At 32.6% G+C, this 27,572-nt stretch overlaps 1 protein-coding gene and 1 long non-coding RNA gene across 3 annotated transcripts in view; one reads left to right on the top strand and one right to left on the bottom strand.

The window, feature by feature from the left end:
• The window catches only part of LOC126906058 (homeotic protein ultrabithorax-like), a 77,618-nt gene that overhangs the window by 22,635 nt on the left and 27,411 nt on the right, over window positions 1-27,572 (bottom strand). The gene's annotated exons all lie outside the window — the stretch shown is intronic.
• Window positions 170-25,613, top strand: LOC126906061 (uncharacterized). The gene is made up of 3 exons (XR_007704174.1): window positions 170-401; window positions 25,178-25,278; window positions 25,346-25,613. It is a non-coding gene; the product is annotated as an uncharacterized LOC126906061 (long non-coding RNA).

Genomic DNA, 27,572 nt, shown 5'->3' with positions numbered 1-27,572 from the left:
ACCATTAAATTCTATACCCATAATAGAATCTAAACCTATGCGATGCCACCTGCCTGCATTAGATGTGCAGGTTAATGAGCACACAGTAACCACCCACAAATGATCCAAAATATAGCTGAATTTCTTTTAGGGATCGCCGCTATTCACGTTGTACCGTTATGCGGTGTGTCTTTTGTGTAACGTTTGAAAATTGCAATCCATTGCAGAATTACAACTTCACATATCGTAAAATATTATCGAGATGTCAGTTATGCACACGGCGTCACGCGAGCAAGCCATGCCGAGTAATTCATTTTTTAACAAAATAATAATTCCGAGTAGAATATTTTTAACAACAGGAGAAGTTATTCTAAAAAGCAGTTGTGTTATCTTCAGGATCAAATTATGTTATTAAATAGCAGGTATTTAAATAATTCATTTTTATAAATGCTTAGAGTTTAATATGTATATTGTGCTTTACACACCACGCATAAATTATTAATGATAAATAGCTTGTACCCCAACGGGAAAGTAGTGGAGGAATATATTTATTAATTGCATTCACATGGGTACGGGAAATTCACGTACGTCCTCCGCCGTCGTTAATTTACGTTGTTTCAATTCACCGGACGCTTTTTAACGAGAGAATTAACAAGTGCGCCACACTCTTCCTACCCGTTTTCGAGGCATCTCTTCCCCTGAACCTCATAGCTGCATCACATAGCCGAGAGTTATGACTTTGGCTAATTAACTGCACCCGACGCCACCTTCGCTGCTCGCTCGCGTTCCGATACCACCGCCGTTACTGTTGTTGTATTAGTTGTTTCTGTTATTATTATACGGCTGAAGTTCGCAGAAGCACAACACCCGGCGCATAAAACGCCACCCGGGACGCTCCGGAAAAGAGTTTAGTACAACATCCTTTTATACTTATATAGGTGCTTAATTGTCATTTTCAGAGTAAAGCAGAGATGTATGCAGACCAAAATAAAAATTATTGCCTTCAAAGTAATTTCATTACACAGACTTTTAGGCGTATTAAATTGTATCCGACGATAATTGATTTTTTTTTTTTGCTAAAAATAACATAATGCAGAAATAACATTTAATTAAAACAAATGGAATAAAATGATCACAACAAAATTGCAACCAAAATGTTACCCTGGGGATAAAAGTATGCGAAATCATAAATAAGAAAATATAATAATCGTAATCGAACGTTATTACATAATTTTATTAAATGTATAATTTGCTCACACGCAATAATCGCAATAATCTGGATCCTAATCTACAAAAGTGGCCTGTGACACTGATGGATTGGCTTTCCTAATGTACAAGGATATTATTCGATACAAAAAATATATTTTTCGCGTAGTGGCAGTGTGGAGGGGTAGCTATGGAATAAAAAGGGATAAGAAAAAGAAAGATGCTACAAGGATAAGGGGAAAAAATAGAAAAGAATGGGTTCGATTTGGCGTGATATAACTCGGCGCGAGCAATAAATCTTTAAAATACGCCATCTCTCCCCTTCGGGGTCCCTAACGATAAATTCTCGTTTTGATGCCCTCCTAGTCGTGCTGTATAAAAGAAATAGCCAATCGTTTTTACGGGTGGTTGTCTCTCCCGCCACAACACGGTCAAAGCCGTGCGAGCATTATTTGTCTTTTTCTTTATATTACTACTGCTGATGTATTTTTTTTCGTTGACACGTAATATAATATCGCCTTAAACACCGAGTCTGGTATCTGGAGTAACGCGGCTATTTTTGTACAGCAGAATCATCCAACTTTTATCCCCTTGATTATAATGTCCATATGCCNTTGTCTTTTTCTTTATATTACTACTGCTGATGTATTTTTTTTCGTTGACACGTAATATAATATCGCCTTAAACACCGAGTCTGATATCTGGAGAAACGCGGCTATTTTTGTACAGCAGAATCATCCAACTTTTATCCCCTTGATTATAATGTCCATATGCTGCTGCTGCTGCTGCAGAGAACACAACTTCTCCATTTTAATTAGTTTGGTCACAATAATACGTCTAAGTGCTCCATTGGATTTCGGACCCTTTTTTTGCGCTTACATTAAAAAATTATAACTTTTTATAAACGAGGGAATTTAAAAGTGAGTAAAGTAACGAAACCGACTTTACGAAAGTTGGCTAAGGCGAAATTATATTTATGGCCGTTAATAAAACATTTTTGCGCCGGTTCATTACTATAATATATTAGCTGCTACTTTGTTATACTGCGCGGCAACTTAAAAGCGAACAAAAGTCGAAACCTCGAGTGTATAACGAAGAGTAACGATTGCGCTCAAGTAGTTAGCAAGCGCTGCGGTGTTAGGTAGCTGCGTACTCTAAATGAATAGAAGCTGCTATAATTGTTTGAATACGGGTAGGCATGATTCACTTAACCGGTCCCTTAAATTACATAGAGCAAAGTAATATGTACTGCTTTTGGGCTTCAAGTCACGAAAGACTTATAAATGTGCGTTGTTAATGTGCTCTTTGGGATATCCCAGAACGAGCTCTGTTAATCACCTCCCATAAACATAACTTACCCGTCACTAAGATTCTGACCAGTACTAAGATGTAGTCTATTAAATGTAAAATATTGATTTATTACTAAACTATTATAATAAAAATCGACATTTTAATCCTTTGAGTAAACCCAAAAGTGTAAAATATATCACCGGGGTAACATTTTCTAATGTAAAAATGATAAAATATTTACTGTCGTTCCCAAATATGTCATAAGAACCTAACTTATTTCACGTGTAAAGTTTCTCGTAAAACAACAATGATGATTTAGGCACTTCAGTATGATTGTTTTATAATAATAATAGTTTTTTAAACAATAGTAAAAAGGGCACATAAATGATTAAAATGAAGAGTCTAAATAGTATTCTGTCATGGATTTAAGTTTTTGTCTGAAAATACTCGTGATAAATTATACGAATCCCTTCTAGCGGGTAAAATAAGAGCATTATATTTTTTGTTGCGCTCGTTTACCCTATAAACATGATGTATTGAATCATAATCGTAGATATAAGGGGAAGGAATCGTATATTAATATATACATAATAACAATAACAACAAAATATATCCGCATATACTGTGATATATATATATAGGTGAGATTGTGTTTTGTTTTGCGCGTGTGCCAGCTAACCACAGCCGCCTTGCATACCAAACTTACAAGTTGGGGCCACGGTAAAATAAAAGGACACAGCAAGGTGGTGTAAACGTGGAGTCTAATTAATGCGAACGGGCATCCAGACTTGGATTGGTGCCTAAAAAGCCGCAAAATTGACCCTGCGATGTAACGAATTGCTGAGCCTGTTGGGGTAAAATAAACGGTTGGCTCCGCGATAATCAAAGTATCAAAACAACTAAGATAATAGCTGCCGATTGGCGCTAAAGCACGTAGTGTACGGCGAGATAATTAGTGTTATTGGTAATGACTCGAATTAATATTATATATTTGTTTGATAGCCTGTAAGTATTGCTCGGTAGAAAGCCGCGGGGATAAATGAGGTCTGGAAAAACCACAAGTTTCATTAAAACTTTACCGGTTGTTTGTAACAATGTACACCGCATTCGTGCAACGTTATTTACATAAGCTCCTTTTAAAGATAATTGCTCCGCCAACGGAGAACGTATCGCAAATTAAAAATTACAATATTCTTGTACGACATAAAATATCTTTTAGAGCGTGAAATTGTATTCAGTACATTCCGTTCGTATTTATTGATCGTACGTATACATATAGATATATATTATAATATGAATTTTGACGTTTTTATTTTTTCATATTAAACTTTATTCTGTCGAGTCGTGACGTTATATAAATGTCCAAAAATGTACAAAACATATTAATAATATAGTACATTTTTTGTATATTGCAATGTGACAGATGCTCCGAATGCTTACTCAATGAAATCACGAGGGGGCTAGTCCCCTTTCGTTTTGGAAAAACCGTCAAGTCATATGTGCGTGGTCTCGTTTATTACTATATAGCCGTCGGAGGAGTAATGTCCGAGCACGTACGCGCGTCTAAGCCGTCGAGGGAAATCGGCAAAAAAAAAAAGAGACAACCGCGTTCACTTATATTAAAAACCACGAAAAACACTTCCCCACACACGTTATTAACTTCTCTACCGGGTTATTGGACTTCCGGGCCGAACACACGTGCTATGTACTTTATCACCATTCGGGGTCATCACTGCCTAAGACTTGCACGAAGGGAATAGTCTAGGGGGGACGTCGAATTAGCCGAAGGCGGATTCTGTAATTTTTCCAAAGTCTATTATTATATGATTTATGCCTTTTGGGAAAATTAGTTTTTTTCCAATAAATATAAACGTTGACGCGTCTCCTACAGGAATATCGCCGTACTAGAAAACAGCTCTGACCACTACACACGTACATCATATATATATATAAAGATGATATGTATTACATGGCAGACAGTTCGTGGGGCATTATTCGTATCACGCCTCCTGCGACATTAATCGCTTTGCTCGCTTGGGAATAGATGACTAATGCTGCATCGAAAAACTCATATTGACCATCGTGGAGTGTAAATACATAAATGTGTATGTACTTTTTCAACAGGGGTGGACGTCATTCAGTATGACATTCAAGAAAATACTTATTATGGACATATGTGAATTCCTCGGATGACCATTGCAATATTTGCTAAATCTTAGTTGACCCCATAGAATATTTTTCACAAGAATAAATATATTGCAAACAAAATTACAAACCATTGGGTGACATTCCTCTTTTTATTGTTTCTACTATAATGATAAAATCAATATGGTAAAAATATATAATATTATATTAATATAATCGGCGGTCGTATAATAACAGTCATTTTTGTTTTTATTGATAGACATTTATTAATTAATAACCAGGGGATTTATTAATTTAACGTACTGCGTTTAATGGTTTTGAGAAAATAAAAACAATATAATCATGTTGCGTAAAGGAACTGCAGATATTATACCAGCCTAATAACAAAATAATGTCTTAATTTTTAATTTGTGTCTGAAAACTCAATCAGGTAGCGTGGGATAAAGTAGTCAACTTGATTACTTGAAGAATTATGATGGCTATAGTTTAAATTATGTTATTTTGATTATTGAAACGAACATGAAAAAGCTTTTGTACCAATTAAAAAATTATCATTAAACCGAATGAATGAGAAATTAATTGAAATTGTCTGGCTAAGTGGCTGAGAACTATAATTTATAACTATAATTCAATACATAATTATTTCCTTGCTGTAGTACTTGTAACAATGTCAAAACCGTGTTATGCGTTCACAAAGATCACAAAAATCTAATTAAAATAACTTTTTTTTTGTGGTGAATAAATTATGCTACGATCGGTTTTTTGTCATTGCGTAATTTTGACTCTACTGTATCGTTGCAATAATCAAAATAACTATTGAGGGTTTGTCAACAAACATGTCTTCGTCTCGTAAATAATAATTACTTAAATATCATTTCTTAAAACAGTAGTGATTAGCAGAAAAGAAATATCAATTGAAATAAATACAGCTTTTTGAAAATGATTGTGAAACTCCCGTAGATGAAGTATTTGACAAATTTAATAATGAATATCAGGCAAACAAGGCCAATGCAATTTACAACAATAATGAAGAATACATAATTATTGTACCAACAACAAACGAAATGAATGAACGAAATGCCCACATAATTTGGCTGCATTCGACCGAAAGAGTAATCATAATAATTTTAAAATCATATTATCGAGAACTAAAAATGGACCTCTATAATTTCATAGGAAAAAACAGGTACCAAATTAACACGTTAATTAGTGGAAAAAAACTCATTTCAGCAGTTTGCAATGCCCCAACGGAACACGGCATTTTTCCTGCATACATAATGAATAAAACTATGTTTTCCAGTCAAAATAGTTACACTCTTTGACCGTAAAAACCTGGTAGATGGACCTAAGCTAACACTTGTTAAAAGATTGAGACGCATAGACGTGAAGTTGAAAACATTTAGAAGAATCAGTGATACCGAAAAGTCAATAATGAATTACATTTCAAGCTGCAAGTATGAAATAAAATTCAAACGGTTAAATTAAAAATAGTTGTTAATTAAAACATATTAAATTTAGCGTCTATAACAATAATTCTGATGACTTATTTTTAGATTTTGTTTACCACGGTTACTATGATTTAATTTATATAATAAGAATAATATCGAAAAAGAAAATATTAATATTAATTTGTTTATTAAAATTAACATATTCTTTAAATATATTTTAGTTATATTGAAATCAATATAAAACTAAAATAAATACAATTGAACTGAATACAGATTTGTGGTTCACACTTGTATGTTTTCAGCTAATTTATCATCTGGATTAAAGTGATAAATTGTTGGTTGGTTGAATACTCTAGTAATATATATTATCCTCAAATCAAGCTCATGGACCAACCGTTACACATTATCTCAGGGGTGTAATCATGTTATAGTTTGCTCAGTCACAATGCCGGCCATAGTTTCACTCGCCATGTGCACTATGTAACAATCGGTGCAATATATTTGGCCTAGAGGTTTTGTCAAAAGTACATTTTGTAAATTTACTAAAGATATACTAGTCTCTAGCGATACAGAAAAGCAGCTCTCTGTTTTCGTTATAATTGATAACTTGTCAGCAAACGTGTAATGTATTAGTATTAACGTTACGTTTGGGATTATCACAGCTAACGTTTAAGGGATGCAAAGTAAGTAGACGAAGGCTCATAAGGGGAATAAGTTTTGGAAGATCACGGAGGTCGTCGGCTTGTATAGTCTAAGACAGCGTAGAGAACTTATTTAGTAGTAGTCAAACGAGCGCATTAATACTCCATACACAAATACACCGTTAGCATGTCTTAAGGGTTTTAAAGTATATTTTGCAGTTAATTAAGCGTTTTCCCCACGGTAAATGCGTGCGCGTAATAATACTACACGATAATATGTTACCTGCTCATATAATCTTATTTAGGAAATAATTTTTAAACTGCCAAAAGAAGCTCGTAGTATAATAATTTAATGAAATCAGTAAAATGTAATATTTCAAACTCAATTCCGGACGAATGAGTAAAACAAATTTAATTTACTCACTAAAATAACTTACCCCTGTACGCTTTGACAGAGTTATGAATCTAATATTCGAGTACTCACCTGAAACGAAAAAAAAAATCATTATTTTTTTATAATAATTCATTTACTTGATAAAAATTTAATTTATATATTAATGGATGATAAGACCAACTAAGTCAATTTGTTTTGATACTTGTTTCGTTAAAATTTAAATTATTTGAAAGATTTTGGTTGAAAAATATATTTGTGCTTTAAATAGCCAAAGATATGATTCGTTAAATTGATAAGGCGAATCATGTCTTATTAGAAAATTAATCATTGTTGTATGATTTAGAGTTTTGTGTAAATTATTGCCCAAAATACTTTACAACAAGTCTTTTGTCAGCTGTTGTGGTTATTTTAGGCCACACATGCGTGTAAGCAGTCAATGTTGTACGATTAGATTTGGTTTTTGGGTTTCTTTGGACGTTTAGCAGCAGACATAGGCAATCGACGCCATATTTTACACAAACATGACAAAAGGCGGCAGAATTGAGGTGCATTAACAGCTCAACGGGATGCCTTGCAAAATATTTTGGCAGTTTTTGCCGCCGTGCCGTCACCACAAATGCAATATGAAAATAAAAACTTTCTCTTTTCCTTTTTGCCATAAATTAGTTTCACGTAATTCCTTTTGGCCCTTGTAAATACAAAAACCACACTATACCACCCGCGTAATGCATGAATCCAAATATTTTGCTCAAAAATTTGACACAGATGACCAAACGACAATACACTTTCTAAACGAGTAGCTAAAATAAATATTCAGTAGTTTTACTTTCTTTTTGTTCAATTCAATAATCTGACCAAAATATTCTGCCGAAGTCAACGTGACTCAGGTTCAGATCCAGAATTTGTTCAAAACAGGGGCAAAAGATTTTTTAGGCGTCTAAATCAATTTTTGTTGCCACATTTAGCATTCATAAACAATTTTTATTTTTATTTTAGTAGGCGACAATAGTTAAGCGGATGGCATACTCTGGATACGATGTTATTGATGTAACTGTGCGTTAGGTCAATACCTACTATATGATTCAAAAACACTGTAAATTGCATTCAAATAAAAAATATTTTAATTATTTGTTGTTAATGCTACAATTGAGTACGTGAAAATTATAAAAGAGTTGTAAACGAAGTTTTCATGAAATATTATGTATTGACTTAATATAATTAAATATAAAAACTTTTTAGTCAAGACTATATTAAAACAACTATAAATTTCATTTGTTAAATTAAATTTAATGTACAACGACACAATAGAAAAAATAAATTCTATTTTCCATAAGTATGAAGTATTAAAAATATGCCTTGGCTAAAAAAATCAACTTAATCAAATAAATATATTAGGAATATTTCGTTTTTGTTAAATATATACGATTTTCTGTTGTTGTTAATTAAGTTTCAGAAACATTTGTTTAAAGTTCAAAAACGTGCAAGTAGACAAACGTGAACTTATATGATTGTTAATATATTTTATGTGCATAAGGGTCGTTAGTGGGTGGAAACAAACATGATATGGAATTGCCGACATGCCCTTTTGTTGTGACCCGTAGGGATCAACCTTAAAATTACACGTACTTAGAATATACTAAAATTTTTAATTACAAAAATCATCTGTATTTAAACAAATATATGAGTAGAAAGTTATCTTGGAAATTCTCTTCGCGCTCATAAGTGCATNTTTTAATTACAAAAATCATCTGTATTTAAACAAATATATGAGTAGAAAGTTATCTTGGAAATTCTCTTCGCGCTCATAAGTGCGAACAAANTAAAATTTTTAATTACAAAAATCATCTGTATTTAAACAAATATATGAGTAGAAAGTTATCTTGGAAATTCTCTTCGCGCTCATAAGTGCATTCATTTTAACAGCAATAAATCACTGTGAATACAAAATCATGGTACTTTTAATTGTCCTAAAGTTTAATTTAATTAAAAATATATAAAATATCCTCCCTTTAGCATGCCTATAGACCATAGGTTTATCGCTTGCGTGTTGTGTACTGCTATTAGAGCTACTATTTTTCTGTCACACAGATTTCCCGACCATTTTTTAAGAACCACATACATATATTAAAATCGTAATGTAAAATACACGTGTAAGTTTAATGTAAAACGCTATTATAGATTTCTTCCACTAGTATGTCGCGACGATTCAGGGCCGACCATTGGTTGATTTATGGCCTTACCAGGACGTTGGACACTAAATATAAATTAAGTAATTATTCAAATTCCTCTCCACGATTCTTGTTTGGCCGACTACATATTTTAAGTACGCGCGTATAAGTCATGTACAATGATTAGACTCCACCTATTATACGCATTTACCCTTCCAACGCGAATAAAATATAATTTATACATAATAAAAATAATGTTTGTTTTGTAATATCAGACGCTTTTTTATTTCACAAAATACATAAAAAAAACAAAAAGTCATTGATATATCTATGTGTAGATTTTTGCAAAACCTTTTTGATTTTATTTTATATTGTAACGGAAATCAAACTAACTATAATATTGTCACCTTTATATCGTTCGAAAGCTTATTTACGGCGTGTTAGCAGCAACATTCTTGTATATTACATTACCTACACACATACCTGTCGGTAATCTTTGGTCATTGTCTATTTGGCTGGAAGCCATGCAGACATCAACTACCAAGTCGCAATAATATTACTTTTCAAATATTATTCAAAGACACATTATTTCATTTGATCTCTTTATTTTAGAAAACATATAAATTGTGATTAATTTAATTTAATATCAATTTAACGTTATATTAAAAATAAAGTTCATACGTTTTAATAAAACATTAGGACTGGGCTTTTAATGAAATATTAACTTCAATAACGGGAATTTCAACAAATTTCATGGAAAAAATTAATAAACTTAAGCTTATTATCCTATTTTTAAATTACTATCTATTTACATGAAAATAGTTACTGTACTACAGTATTATTTTTGATCACAGCCACCTGCTTAAATTTCTTTTACACGTCTATAATGTAGTTGGTTTTGTTTCAAAAAGACCCTAATTATTTTGAGATCAAGAAATGAGAAAATGTTCGGGGATAAAACATATAATTTTATTGCCTTGGGCAATCCAATGTTCTCGTAATAATTACAGAATTATTTGAAAAATAAAAACTCACCTTCTATTTACCAACCACCATTCGATTTAAGTTCTTCAATTGAATCGGTTGTACGCGCTATTTATACGGATTTCACATATTTTTTTGTATGTGTGAAGAATTTAGTTCTATTAACTTATGCAGTAAAAATGATAAACAAAAATTTAAAAACGTCTCTTTGCTTTTGCATCACACAAACTACTGTTAACTTCAGACCGTTTTCGTCGAGGGTTAGGAGGTGAGCTGCTCGTAAAAAAACATAACATACAATAGACTTTTGTCATCAACGATGTATATTGTTACCGCTCATAATAACAAAAGTACTGCACATCTGCACATACCAAAATGGCTGTTGAAGGTGCACTTACACTGTACAAAACACAAACAACGTGCTCAAACATTCCTAATGAGTATTTTTATTACTGTAAACTGTCAATTGAATAAGAAAAGTATGCATGTTAACTGTATTTAGACTAAAGGGTGAGTACTTTTTATGTATTTTTTTTTTTTATTTGGATTTTGTACGGGATTTTGAAAGTGAAAATAACTTACTTTTAGAGACACTTTTAATTTCTAACGGTCGACCGTTTATCAGACCCTCCGTGGCCTATTGACCTCTGCTGACATTAAAAAAAATACCTAGTTCCTTTGTTGGCTCCAAACTTAATACAATAGGTATTTAACTAATAAAAAAATAGATTTTTTTCAGTTTTCTGGCATTTGTCACCAAAAAGATTAATTATTTAAAATTTTTAAAAAGCCATATGTATTATTAGTGTTATAAATAAGAGTACAAATAGATTATTTTGAATATATTTTTTTTTGCATGAGTGTCATTTCATAAAAAAAACAAACGCGTCATTTTTTAAGTCAATTCTAATGAGTCAATGTTGTCTGCAGAAATATGACACAACTACTAATTTTTATACGTATTATGTCAATAATATTAAAATTATAAATACAAATAAATAAACTATTGACTACCGCCGAACTAATTTGATTTAACACAAATTGACGCTACGTAGGAGCTATTATAAGACTGTATACTGATGTAATTTTTATATTAAACAAAGTATAACTTTTTGGCGATATGCATTTGATGACATAATACCTAACCCTTTATTTGTGTTACATAAACAAAAGAAGGCTCCCGAACAATATAATGTTTATATTATATTCACATAAATAGGGAAGTTGCATTGAAACAGGGCGAATTCGCGAGGTTTATGAGTTCACCGATTCCGAAAACCTGGGAGTTGTTCGTGGACGAGGTACGGCGATGTAATCTGGAGAAGGTGAGAAGAGGAGGCTCGTGATCAATAAAAATGCCGGAACACTGGGCTATAATATAAAGGTGCGTCCTGTACGAGCATGGCCCGGGCGGTGGTGGCGTATTGTCAAGGGGCCGGCGCAACGCGAAACGATATACATCACCCGGTGGCCGCCTCTCCACCCCCTTCGGCTCTACCCATCTCCTACAATAAACCAACAACCCTCTGTAGGACCTCCCCGTCCCAACCATTCCTTTTTCACGCTACAAGTCGACAAGATTGATTACCCTCGAAATCATCTTATACGTATATATACTTACATATATATATATATATACGCATAAAAAGTATTTTTGTATATATATATGTATACTGTATCGAGGCAACTGTATACTTATACACATACGTACCGTACGTAGAGCAAAGCAATGGGTCTCCTATGTTTTTTGTTTTGGAGCCCGGAGGCTAATGGATTTTAAATTTAGAAGAAACATTTATTTTACAGGATGTTCTGTTTCAAAAGTCTTAAAATAATATTCCATTTTTATAGGTTTTTTTATTATTTATAAAAATAATCGGCTCATTAAATGTTCAAAAGTCTGTATGAATATTTTGTAAAATAATCAAAGCCTTAAAATACTTAAACGTATTTCATTTTCTCTTCAAACAAAAATGAATTTCATTATATTTTTAAACAAAAACTCTGGCGTATCTTTAAAAATAAATAGTTAATTGTATTGCGACGATTTGGCGAGTTTGAATTTTACATACAACAAAATTAATGTATTTTCCTTGATGCAACATCCTGTATATTGTGTTATATTAGGCTGAACAAAAATATACGTACTCACTCGCTTTCGTAACGAGGCAGACAAAATGACGTACATATTGAACTTCTTTAGTCGAGAACGATGGACCACTCAACTCATCTAGTTTATAGAGCTAATATATAATAAGAAAATAGGTTTCCTTATAATAAATTAACAGAAGAAACAAGCAGTCACAAAATACGTAGCTGTTTATTTATTGCAAATGCATTGATGTAAATATATTCTACTTATAATGTACTTCTATGCACATATACAACACAGAGGAAGAAAGCTTGTAGATTGTGTGCCTACATTGTACGGGTTTTTTCCGGCCTCTCTAGTGTATTGTAACAATGTAATAAAGCGATTGCGTGACAAACGCTATGTCTTAACATACAAAAGTACTGTAAATGAATGAGATATTTTTCCATATTATTATCAATAAGTTTTAATTCCCAAGATCGTCAAAAAATAATACCACCATTAAAATAAAAAAAAGTACAGCCAAGCTAATATTCTTATAAAAAAAAAAAAATACATAGAATTATTTATTACAACAATTAGAATATTTTATTATCTTTTGCTTACAATGTTAGTTTTCACTAAAACACAACATATGATAACAATATTTATAACTTAATAAAATCAAAATAAAATTAAAAATACCTATTTTATGCCGAAACAAATTAATATACTATAAGTAAAAATACTGAACAGTATACACGAATCATAAAAACAACAAATGTACTAAAAGATAAAATAAGTAAATATATTAACAAACAAAACAAAAAATTGGAAAAATAATTAATTTAACTACAAATAAATGAACTAAACTTTGACTCACAAATCATAAAAACAAAATGGACATCTTTAATTTAAAATATATTCATTTTTTATCACGATTATTACTGTGATAACGTCTCCAATGACAAATATTTCTACTTTCATGTTATTTGGGTGAAATGTATTGTTCTTTCATAATTTTTAATAGATATTTTTTATTATAATTAGGGTATTTTATATTCCCTGAGGCAATTCTTCTTAACTTACTGTAAACTCTAAGAATAAATTTATCTACCTGGTGATCTCAAGAACTAAGATAAAATAGGCTGGATACGAAGTCGGCGGGAAAGAGGAGTGTGATCAAGTTTTATTATAAAAATTCCGTAGAAGAGGAAATACTCGTCGAGCAGTGAAGTCTAGCGACAAACATATTTTCACAATAAAAAATTTAATAAACGTAGTGGGGAATCGGAAAATACATATTAAATGGCAACGTTATTTTAAAATTCACCCTTCTACGGGAAATGTATAATGAAAAAGGATCGCCTCAAGTCCAGTCCATTTTGTCTTAGTTCGTGGTGATCCACGTCCATGACCGTAGCAACAGTGTGGTCCATAAATCCTGTTGAAAATTTCTGGTTATGTTTTATCATATTTATCTCTCAAATCTCATTCACACAATAGTCATTTCCATAAAAGTAAAGCGCTCGATGCACTTGTACATTTTCATTCATCAATCAACCTTTGAGGATTCGAATGATGTATTTAAAGAATGAAGATACAGGAACTTATTTCTTGAACTTGAACAATGATGTCAATATCCTACCTAGTATATTAAACGCTTGTAAAGCTCCTCAATGGTCTAGTTATTATACAAATTAACTAGTGAATTAAGAGTCCGAACCACTAAAAACGACAATGTAATTTTCATGTAACTCTGTACCTTCTATGTTCATTATTGACTAGCAGAGTAGTACATTTTTCACAAACAACGAATATGACACGCAAAAATAAATTAGGTGGTAATGGAAGTTGACAGTGACTAAATAAGTGATGGAAATAATTTTTTGTTTGTTTAAATAACCTTAAGCTACCTAGTAACTATTTAGCAATTATCAAAAAAAACAAAGTTATCTTCGGATTTCATTTAAAAGACCAACAATCAAAAACACATCTATTTAATCGTAGACAGAGTATTTTTAAAATATAAAAGAATTATTTAAAAAAAAAACATTTTAAAAATCTGCCGTCTTAGCATTATTTGAATACGACTTTCTTTGAAATAGTAATTTTGCGTGATGTACATCGTACATCTCTTTTTTTTTTCGGTAAAATGTTACATTCATGGTATAATTTACGCATATATTTTCCGATGCAAATACAAAACATTAGATTGGGAAGGAAAAAGAAGTAGACATTAAAGAAAGAAACACCCGACAATTTATTTATGGTGCAAAATCCCGCGGCAGTGTTAGTGTAGTGTATACGGCGCAATACACAAAAAAGGCGGCTGCAGCGGCGAACAGACTTACGGTTGACAGGAGTAGGATGGCGAGGGAAAACAGAAAAAAAGGCTATAGTGCGATTGTAATTTTCCGGAAGAAAAGAGCTATGCCTGCCGTATGCCTATTGCATTGTGCGTGCGGACGCGCGTTCGCATATACAATAAGGCGGATGCAAAAGAGGGAACCCGAGACAAGGAAATCCCACAGGGAATAGCCAGCCGTAATTCTAAGAGAGATCTTATACGCATATATTGTATGTATGTGGTAATAAATAGTATAGTCTGACTATTTTGTATAAATATAAACAACTCGAGCGAAATACTCTAGAAGACCAGACGAGAAAAAGAGAACATCAGTATGGTATAATTATTTTGGAATACGCGTAAAGGCTTTTTATTTTAACGCTGAAAGATGCGCTCAGCCTAAGTCATTGAGTCATTGCAATGTCGTTCAAAACAACAAGGATAGGCGACAGTGTTACGGCACGGAGAGGGTACGTTAAAATACGAGAAATGTCCTTTGGATTGGTTTTAACGATTGTTCTACTAGTACCAGGAAATACAGACCCCTATCATCCGTTTACCCCTCTCTTGGCGAGAGTAGAGAGCAGTTAAAAAAAAAATTACCAATTGGAATTGGCACTGTAGTTATGCGGCAACAAACCCATTATATCGTTTGTGTTTAAACAGCGTTCATTATTATTATAATATCACAGATACATAACACATTAAATGAACAAAAAGGAAACGACGATAGAGTACATTATTTAATAAATAAAAAATATATCAAGACAAAAAGCATTTGAGATTTCGTATAATACGGTCGATTAAGACTTAACGATCGAAAATGATTTTCAAATGTACGGTCGGCCGGATACGGAGATGTATTTCATACATTTGCTTTTGGTTTGCATTCGACCGACGCTATTGTCAATTAAAAATGTAGTAAAGACTCAAAATTACCATAATAAACCTGATCGGAGAAAATATAAAAATAATATATTGTCCATTAGAGTAATAACGGAACGAACATTTATATAAGCGAATAATTAATGTCGTCTGTAAAAATCATATCAATCATGAAACCACAGCCTTATCAAATAGAGTTCAAGTTTTAAAAATGAATAATTTTTAAAACAATTTTACCTTTTACTATTTTCAAAATGTATTAGTAATGATTAATGGTTTTTATTACTCAATTTACGTAGACAAGTCAGCAATATCTATGTAGTCACGTGCACGTCTGTCGCCCTTGATCTCTCCCAACGTTTTAAAAAAGAATTAATTTAATTTATAACTCCATAATCGCGCAATTAATATGATGATGTATTATTTTATTGACCCGAATGCAAACTAAAAACACATTCATCGATAAGTTATTATTTAAGTGGTCACGAATTACGGGCACTCCGGTGTCAAAACACTAGTAATTCCGAATCAAATATTTTGTACATATATTTCCTGCAATTGTGAACAAATCTTGTTTATTATTATTCTTGGGACATCTTTAATTTCGATGGCCGAGCCAGCCTTAATGTAATCGTTTGTTTTCGACCAAATAATAGTTATCCACGCGTTAGTAAAACGAATGGTAGACGACCACCGTAACTGATTTTTAGGCGACACATGTTTCATATTATACAAATCGTGTTGCACAATTTCCGTATTTCGTCGAGCGACACTTTTCAACATAAAGAGCGTGTAAAATTGATAGATCCAACCCAATCATTGTATCAGACATTAGAATATGACTGGCAAAAACATTCCGAGTATGAACACTGTAAGTGACTACGCTCAAAACGAGTAAATTATCCATTGGCTTTAATATTATACAGTGATACTGCGGAACGGTTTAAATAAAACATAGTTTTTATTATACATGAAAGGGTTAGTAATAAAATATGGAATCTTTTGTTTTGCAAAATGTTTAGGTAGGTACATAAACTTTATTGTTGCCAAAACTTCAGTAAACTACGTTTTAAAGCTGTTGAAATAATTGTATTTTTGCCACTTTGCAATGTAATGTAGTTTATTTAAAATTTTTTTTTTTTTTACTCTTGCAGAGAAATACATGACGGGGCGTTAATTACGCAAATAAAACAAAACAACACGGCGTGGTTGTGCCTTATTAATTAAAAGTAAACATTACTTTTTGCGCCACTCGCGAGTTTCAGCAAATGTTGATTATAAATAAATCTTGAAACGTTTTTTTTTTGTTTCCTCTACCTTAATCATAGATTCTTGTTTTTTTTTCGCTACCATCTAAACCAAGTATTTCAACTGTTTTTCTTCGGGTAAACAAGTACATTAGTCGATTTTAATTAGAAATGTGTTAACAACAAAGAGTTTATGAATCATAAATAACGTATACCCAGAAGATATATAAAATCCTATCATGATGAAGTGCCGACTATCTGCATTAAAGCGCATAATAGAAACAGTACTCTTTATATTTAATTTGTATAATTATTTTACTGAACACATTTTACTAAGTTAATAATGTGTTAACCGAGTGTTTGCAATCATTTTTTCTAGTCAAGATGTTTTAGAAATAAACTAAAAATTATATTATGATATAAGTTTAATGTTCTTTCAATTCAATTTAATCATATCCAATATTTACACATTACCGGTATTATAAACAATGAATAAGTCAAATACAAAATTCCAAAAAACTGGTAATCTAATAAAAACCGGTTAAGGATTTTTCATTTTCCTCTATCTTTCAGTGTGTACGTATGTGTGTTTCTCCATTATTATAAGGATTTCTCCTCTTGCATCCTCTTCTTTATACTACTTCCACCACAACCAATGTCCACCAAACGATTTACGTTCAGCCACTGATTATTTATTGCATAAGCAAGCAGTCTGTTGCCGCCATGTCCATGTTATTATTTAGTAATCCGGTGAAAAGATCCGGTTCTGGTTAGTGCTTGAAGGATCCACCCCCCAAGTACTACGATTAAAATTATAATTACTTTTATAGTTCCGTAAACAAATGGTCAGTTAAATGTCGTATTTTTGGTATAATATTATGTCAATTTCAAAAATAATATTAATATTTAATTAAATTACAGCTATAATTAAACAGAACTACGCATAATTAATGTATACAAAATGCATAGATATTGTATAATAACTTTAGTTGTGAAAATATTATTGTTACAATTGTGTTGGGTTTCTTCGTAGAATTTAATTAAACATATCAAAGGAAACGAAAAATATGACTACGAATAGTTATGTATGGTAGTAGTTGCATGGAAAAATTAAAGGCTCTTTCAACATAATATTTTTGTTTCATAATTTATCAAATTCAACGACAGACTTATATTTTTAATATCATAAAAAATATGGCTATAATAGAGCTTAAACGGACTTTTTTGGTATTATTTTTCACCCGCCGCATCACAACTGTATACCGAATACATTCCGTTGTCATTCCACCAGACGCTGTCATTCATTGCATATATTTGCCAACTACAAGCAGTATATTATTATACACTTGGAACTCGGCCATATCACCCCTACTCCAGCCTTTGGCATAAATATATATTTAATTTTCTCGCCTATTTTTATTTCCTCCATACATTATAAACGACAATAATATATAGGCAGTTTTGTTTTCCATTTCTATGCGAATTTCCAAACCCCAATACAATTATTATAGTTAAATAATGCGTGACGTCCATTTTACATATTTCTAAAGCCAAAAAATTAACATGCTACACCAACTCGATTGGCGCCTAAGTTCATTACATTTGAATTATTTTACATAAAAGTCATACGAAAATGTTCACTTTAAAGAAATAATATTTCCTGTGAATTCAATATACTTACAGAAATCATATTTTGATTCGATAAACCCATAAATTTATCATTATTTACAATAATTTTTATCTTTATCGAATTGATTGCCTTACCTAAAACAAATAAAAATAAATAACGAATTAGTTACCAAGTCTATTATAGTGCTGTAATTTTTTGTTTTCCAAAAAAGTTTTATTATAAGAGGGTGGGTGTACACGAGAGACGAATAACAAACTGCTATTTGTTAGAAACAATGTGACGGTAGAGTCTATAAAACGACAAGTTAGAAGATGGAAAACGTCCCTTTTTGTATATATTTTTCAAGGGTTGTGCAGTAGTACCGACGGGACACCCCTCGGCGAGAAATTGTCCTCATAAATTTAAAACTCGGCTGGTTTGACTAAAGCCGTAGTTCACGTACAAAAGAAGGAAGAGGAAGAATAAAAAAAGTGTGGGATGCATATAAAAAAAAACCTGTAGAACGGATGTCTTAGAGGCACTCCTAGCAGATGTCATTGTATTTATCCCGGTTCAGTACGATAGTGTTAGAATTCGATTCAGAAGCAAAAATATCCTTAAGATATGTACAACCCGTCTGACTACGGTTTATTATTCTTTATGTTGTTAATGTTGCTCTTATTTTTTTATTTTTAGAATATATTTTGAATACTTAGGACGAGCGTATGTTTGGTTATGGTAGTTTTGGGTGTTTTACACGACCGTTAAATGACTATTACAAGGCGTACCCTGGCACACAACGGCTGCGGCGCGCGACATCATTAAAAAGCGCCAATGCAGAAATGCAAATTGAATATTTCTACAAAAGCAAAATACCATTATTAATTAAATCTATTAAGCCGTCTAGTACACACTCAAGTTTATACGCGATAGACATGTATATATGTTGGCCATTTATAAATACAAGACTATAGTTGGTACTGTGCCCATAAATGAAAATGCATTATGATAATAATTGTTTTTGCAATTTTAAGATTTCCCCTCTGATTTCTACTTGTCAAAAGAATAACAATTTACAGTAAATCATATGTCTTTATGTTCATTGTGATGGTTACAGCTTTTCAAAAAGAACAACAAAAATGTACTAAGCTACATCTCATTTTCTCGTATAAGAGATTTCTTATTATTTCGAATTGTTTATTTTTTTGTTTTTCTTTTCTATATACTCCCCAGAGGAAACGGGATTTTCAGCTATATTTCCGAGGCGCCAATGGACTTCCGATGAAGTCCAGATAACTGCTGCCGCCCACTGATAATATTTATGCACTCGATGTAAACATCCCGCCGAGGTTATCAAAAAGACCAATTTATAAACTGTATAAAACTAAAAAGGAAAATAAATACGCTGTTTATTTTTGAATCACTGTGATGACAAATATAATATAATCACTTTTATTTAGCCACTATTTCTAAACAAAAATTAAAACAGTAAGCTTTAAAGACTTTAATAACGTTGTGTAGTAAAACGGCCTACGCTAAATACATTTTTGAAAATGTATCATTTTCCTCGTGCATGTGTATTGTTTAGTAAAAAGTCTGTTTTTAATGTACCTTCGGCTTATCCTTAAGCGGCAACAGGATAACACTTTGTCCTTTGTTATTCAATTAAGGCAAAAGTATACGCCTTATTATAATATTTATACGCGCATACATAAACGAATAACAAATACTACCGGTACTTGTAAGTTGTATTCTAAAGGATAACCATGTACATTACTATGTAACAGTATGAAGTCTAAGGAAGCTCCTTATAACTTAAAGGCGTGTAACTAGATTTGTATACATTCGCATATGATTTATAGGACGCACATAAATATTATTCGTAGCCGACCGTGTAGTCATTAACCCGTCGTTTAACGCATTAAAAATATCCTATTTAATCTATTAAACAGTTTGAGTTCTTTAAATCGGTGGATCTACAATTAAACGTGAGCCACTCCATACTTAAAATACTTTTTATAGCATGCAATACTAATAGTGAATAAATATGTCGGCCAATGGAGTCTAAAATCAAATCTACCAACTGGAATAATTATTATGAATATCTACGCGTTTGATGAATTGAGTTGGAATTTTAATTTATCTATTTATTTGTTTCGATATTTTACTTATATTTTAAAGCGTAATAACAGTGCAACGTTAAAAGTGCACGAGTAAAAAACAGCCACCCTGAAGGTATTAATTAGGTGATAGGTATCGCGTCTGCGTTTTTTCGATAACGTTTCATTAAAACACTGACACGATCGAAAATATGCCTGTATAATTCACTTACTGTTGAAAAACTTCTTATCGAACTGTCAGCTTGTGGGAAATCGTGGTATGCTTTCAAGGTGGACTGTCTAAACATACCTCGTAAGTTATGGTTATACTTGACACCACCTTCGATTTACTTTGGTATATCACGTTGGCGCAAATACGTTTAGCGTGTACAGATACAAAGACGGTCTTAGTCGAAATCAAAACCGGTAATAATAGTGGCCGGCGCTGTGCTATAATCATAATTAGTGTGGAAATCGGAAACAATAATCTTAGAATGTCAAAAGTGTACGTTTGACCATCCCGTATAATGAAACCGCTGAAATAAAATAAAAGCTAAGTATGGACCTACAACAGTTGCCCACCGGTGTAGACGTGACCGTTTGTGAACGAGTTGAGCGATAGTACGCATAAAACAGTACCAAAGATTACACGAAATGAAACACATTCAGCCTATTAACAAAATAAATATAGGTATCATATGATTAAGTGAACCACCCGCATTGTCGTCACGATTTATACCACGAGGTACCAATATGCAAACTACCCATAACAACTGAGTTTGATTTTAATTCGATGAAATTCTTTAAAAAATACTTCATTCAGTGACCGATTGATTAAATGTCACCAAGAATTCTTGATCTAATATTTAATTACCATTAATTAAGAACGTTAATCTGACTATTAATCAAGTTAATGGCGATTTTAATTTAGTTACTGGCGGATATATGGTACATTACTACATGTGGGCATACAATGGCTATGATTTAATACCAATGTGTATTAACAGAAACAAAAGGCTTAAAGGTGTTATAAATTTAAGGGCAAATTTAATTTAGCTAATAGACCTCGAAAGTTTTGGGGGAGCTCACATGCATGTGCATATTAAGGCGTTTTGGTTTTTCGAATACATTCATCTTGAAAGCTGCGACTACGTCGTAGTTGCCATTTAGATTTACGATAGGCCAAATTCCTGGCACACAAGACACTTCCTCTTTTTGACCCCTAGTCGTCCGGTTGAGTTACCGCTTTTAATAACGCCGTGCAATTACATTACATTATTCGCATTGGCCTTTTCCTTGATGAACAACCTTAATCTCGCAGGAATTCCGTACATACAAAAACCGACCGATCACAAGTTCCCATCGCCATGACTGTCTGGACCAAAACCGTCACACCCTTCGTTTCAGGCGACCATAATCAAATTTCTCAACCCTACTTTATTGTCTTAGACATCGATCTCATATTATGCTATTATATACTTGAACCCCTTTAGAGTTCAGTTAGGTTTGTGATAATTTCTCAAGAGCACACTAAACGTATAACAAATTGAATATTATCAAACTTGAGATGGCTATTTTAAGTTCAATTATTTTTTTGTAAAATATTAGCTTATATATTTGTTAAAACATGCTTGTAAGTGTTCCTCAAAAATCGTAGTAAAATTGTTAACTGATTAAACTTAAATCGTTATACGTGTGTGGTAATATACGAGTGTACTAATTTACCAATGTTTTTTATTGCATAACCACAGACCATTACAATGGAAGATGAAACGTGTAAAAAGCACGTTTTAGTTTAGACTTCTCGTGGTCGATTTTTTTCCGTTTAAACGTGCACGACTTAAAAATAATAATTAAGCGCCCCGAGCCGCCTATCATTAAATTTAAATAGGGCATATTATACATCTGATTACATACTAGCAACCAATAATTGAAAACGCAAGTAAACCATAATAATCGGTTCTATTATTTTGAGTATTTTTACAAAAACTAAACGAGGTTTTTAAAGTATATCTTAACGTCGATAGTTTTTATGGACTTAAGTTTTGCTTAGCCTGCTTATACTGTAGTTGTAAGATATCTAGTGCTCTGAGGTAAATCATTTGGATGTCAAATTCGACCGGTTTTAATAACTAATCGGAAAATATGAAGAATACATTTTTATTAAGATTTGCTTGATCAAAAAAAAAGAAAAAAAAAATCAATTCGAATAACTTAAAAAAATAAATATAAATTGTCGAAAGTAAAATTATTCTTTTTGCTATCATTCAAATATAAATAGTTTCATTGTTTTCAAAATACTTTTACTAATAAACATGTCTTGAGAATATTTTTTTACTCGATTAAACAATAAACAGATATTGTCGGCGTCAGCATATTTGATTGGAGCTTGACAATGTTGTTGTGAAGTTTCTGACCTCTTCAACGTTTCTGAAGTGGTTCATCAGGGGAAAACAGTTTTCTCACAACTTCACCGCGTATCCTAAGCAAATGAATAATTATGGCTGTTTGTGTGTGTGTGTATATACAAGTAACCTTGGAGACCCGGCAACTCCGACACGTTGCCTGTTCGCCTGTGCCGCCGTAGATGTATTTATACGATAAAAATAAAGACTAATGTCGGCTGCAGCGGAATGAAAAATTTGTATAGGCGGAATGGGCGGGATCGCGGGTACGAAGTGAGATCGGGTTTGTGTCGTCGTTCTCTCTCAGTCTTCTACTTCGCTGCAGTACCCAACACTGTCAGGTTTTGGTTTTTTTATTTTATTATTAAAAATGTCGTATACACAACGTAGGTACATATATGTGTTGGCCGCAGTAAATCACTAGACGACGTGACAACGATTATAATGTATTGCCAGTGGAAACGCATACGTTCATAATAAACGCGACCGAAACGTATGCACAAGTCAAACTGTGCGGGGCTAAAGAATATTTTACTGCTTAAATTATTCCCCGCATTGTGATACGTGAGGTAATCGTAGTGCCCACGTGCGTATTATATTATTTATTATAATTTATTATTATCACTTTTCCGAGTGTCCATGGTGTTTACGACCTCTGTTAAAAATCAAATGCAGCTTCTGTTTCCGAAAGCTCTGCATTAGTACGCACTGTTTTACTGGCGGAAAAACTTTTCAAAATCAAACAACCCGATCTCAATGCAGAGAAACGCAATCTCTTAAGACACTCATTTTAGTATCTACAGTTAAAATTAAGCATTAAATATTGATGACATTTTTTTATGTTATATATACTGCGCATATGAATCTACTTGGCATCAATCACTTGACGGCTTAATACATGCACTCTGCAAGACAAATTATAGCGATATTCTTGATGGATGAGACTGATATGAATGTTGGGATTTACAGAAAAACGGTCTAATCCAAAATACGTGTTAAGACTGTGGTTTATGTGATCCAGAATTCTGGCTCTCTATCCAGCTCTGTTATACGAATACCGCTTGCTTTATAAATGTACACGCGTGTATCAGTATTCAATCCTCGTTTGAACACCTATACACGGATCGTGTGCGATGTTAAAACTCTTAGAGTATTCACTCTGCCACGTAGAGCGGGAGAGATAATCGTATGGGGCCAACGAAAGTTATGAAACTTCTTTGTTTGCTGGATAGTCGCATAGATAGGTAGGTGACGGTGAAATGAGGGAACGTATGGCATCCAGATCTTATAACCGGGAAGTTATTTATGACATGATTACCCTCAATTTTTCAATTTTAGTTACGGAAGAAGAAGCTTATTCTCCTGGTGGGATCTAATGGCAACGATAGCTGCTACGCCAAATGAAGTGGGAGACAGGAAGACGCTTGTAATCATCCCGAACCTCCATAAAACCCGCCATAAATTACATTAAGTAGACTCGTAACAAATTATTTTTTATATCTTTTGAACTGATATTCTAACGACATAATTTTACTTTCAAGTTGTCATCTCGGTCAAACAATTTTTTTAATTACGATTCGCTCTATCCCTATCTTTATGATTTTTTAAGTATCGTTAATAGAAGTAGCAAAATAGTGTTTATAAATTTAGAACCAACATCGTCAAACATGCATGTAAATATATTTCACGCGACCGGAATATTAAATAACAAACAAACGCGTGGCACTGCCGAATATCTTACATCCGCCGTTTTTTAATTCAACCACGCGTTTTTGTACTTCTATTTGTATTATGTTGCCAAGATTATTAATTATAATTCGTAGCTATGTAATTAAAAATGTATAAAATTAACAAAAATAATATTCGTAATTTTTAATTTCTTGTATGAATATCATTGACCATGACAGGATTCTTACTAAAGTTTTTTACCAACAGTAATACCTAATCAAAATTCATCATACTGTTGAGTTCGCTGTCAAAATGTTCGTTAATGACATAAACAATTATAACAAGTACATAGAACAGTACATAAATTCAATTGACTTTGAAGGTTTTAACAAATAGCTTGAATGATAATTAGTCTTAGAAAAAACATAATCAACAACAAAAATTAATTAACAACGCTACAAATTAATATACACTATACCTAGTAATGAATTTCCAGGATGTACAATTAATTATGAAAAGCAAATTGCATAATACCTTTAAAAAAAAATGATATTCGTTCATTTTAAAACAATTTCGAATTGTTTATAGGCATGTTGAAATCCAATTGCTGAAGCAGAAAAAAAATTTATTAGATGAGAAGTTAACCGACCATCATTCAAATACATTATGGTTTTAGGATGTCGAGTATAGTATGAATTAGCTCTAAGATAAAAATCTAAATCAAAATAATGTAAACTTTTAACATGAATGTTTTAGAGATCCCGGCTGATGACAGAGTTATGTACTGACACGTTTCTCTTTTTCTACGGTTTTTATAAGTGTACCATAAGATAACAATGCATACATTATAACAAAGCAATATTTCTCTACTGTTGGAACAACAGATCAGTGCACTGAATACACACAACCCGTTCAACATAATGAAGTATCATCGAGTGTATTAACGGAGCATGAAATACCGATTTTGTATTAGCGTAATAAAAATGTCTTAATTTGCAATTGGAACTGGCGCAATAAACTACTTGGAAATCACTCTTATACTTTTTATTTAAATTTGAAAAGGGACGAAAAAAAATAACAATTACATATGAAATTTCAGACAAAAAACAATTATTTTTTAACTCGTTAATGTTACATAATATGTAAGATTACTATCAATGAGATAGAAATGGACACGAGTCCATCTATTAGGGTTTCTACAAAAAGTACACGACGTAAATATCCAGGCAAATTCTGTTTACGAACACAGAAATAAAATGCGTTTTTTGCGTTTTCTAAAAAAAGGACTATGTTGATGGTGTGCATTTCGGCCATGATGGAACGTGTAGAAGCAATCGCGCAGCCGGGGATCTTCTCCGTGCCACTGCGCCAGATGGCTGAGGCCATTTTGATTTATGGCCGGTTTTATCATGATGGCATCCTCCGTCTCACTCCTCCCCTGGTATTTTTTACTCTCATTTAAGAGCCAATATAATTGTCTGAAAGATGTTTATTCTTTATACCCCACGAATGTCTTATAAGCGTGAGCGCGTATCTGTACACTATACACACACACACACATCTATAAAATCAGGTTTATGGTTTGTAAACCGTATTTTATTGCGTGTCCGCCAAGACAATAAAATTTACCCTACCGTTTGAGAGTTTCGAATCTACGTATAAAAGGTGAAATTAATATAGGGATTATTAAAATGCCATTATTTTGACAATAACAGACACCCCTACGGTCTCTCAAATGGTTTACGACGTGTAAATGAGCAATAAAAATAAATGGTCATGATTAAGTGTACCTATTCTACATATTAAACACAAGTTATTTTTACCAGACATCGCACTAAACGATGTAGTCATATTTAATAAGATAAAATGAATTACTTTCTAGGCACACTCGCACGTCTCTTAAAGTATTCAATTAGATAAATGGCTTTCACTAAAAACTACAAATTAATAATTCTTTCAACAATAGTAATATATCAGTCGTTACAAATTTACATTTAGGATATTTAATTAGCATACATTTATGTACATTTTATGGAGAGCATAGAATAAGCTTTTTAAAATCGTATAATTGTCTGTTATTTTATATAAGACAACATGGCTCAGGAGATGTGTGCGGCTAGTGTAAATGCATCAACTAAATGAGTCAATGAATGAATACTAATTATGAGTAATCGAAAATTTTTTATCTGCTCTAAACTGGTTAGAAGTATAAACTATAAGTGTATAAAAATAGCTATTTGATCGGATCATCACTGTAGGAATAATAATAATAGCCGATAACATTGTTATTTTTTAATTAGAAACTCAGCGCTTATAACTTCTATTAATCTAACGTTGTTATAATATCAGTATTATTAAGTACGGTAAAACGAAATAATATAAGTCAGATATTCGTGATAGATAGAAAGGAGTTAAAAATGTGTGTAATTTATAATCAGTTATAAAATTATAATTAAAATCGAACGTTGTGTTGTACACTAATCGTCGACTACCAACTGACAGCCGCTAACAGTATTCTAGTCGGTTTGTATATTTATTTCATAAACAAATCGTTTGAATGTAAATGAGCGCGAGGTCATGAACACGGCGTTCATACTGTTGCCTACTCAAAGCGCCGTATTGTATTCACGGACCGGTATTGTCATTCATACACGGTAACCCCAAGTAAATGTTTACGGTGCGTAGGAAATAAAAATAGTAATCAAACCGTCTCGGCGCGTTCCTTGAACTATTTTATTACGGCACAGTGTAAAACGAGCCATTTGTCGGAGTCTTCTTGTCTTAGGTATGGGTACTTAAGTACACCCATTCGAATGAAATAAAAACACCGTCGCGTTATCGTTCATTTCTCTTCCCATTCTCTTTCGTCGACTACTGTACGCAATCAACCTACTGTCACTTGCAAGTGGCGGCATCTACACTGCTTTATCAATTTTTGTTGACTCCTATTAAGTCCGCTAGATGTCATCACCGGAAACCCCAA

Source organism: Daktulosphaira vitifoliae, unplaced genomic scaffold (assembly GCF_025091365.1).
Source record: "Daktulosphaira vitifoliae isolate Bord-2020 unplaced genomic scaffold, ASM2509136v1 Scaffold_4, whole genome shotgun sequence".
Taxonomy (NCBI): Eukaryota; Metazoa; Arthropoda; class Insecta; order Hemiptera; family Phylloxeridae; genus Daktulosphaira; species Daktulosphaira vitifoliae.
The sequence above is the reverse complement of the archived record's forward strand: the minus strand, read 5'-3'. Positions and strand labels throughout refer to the sequence as shown.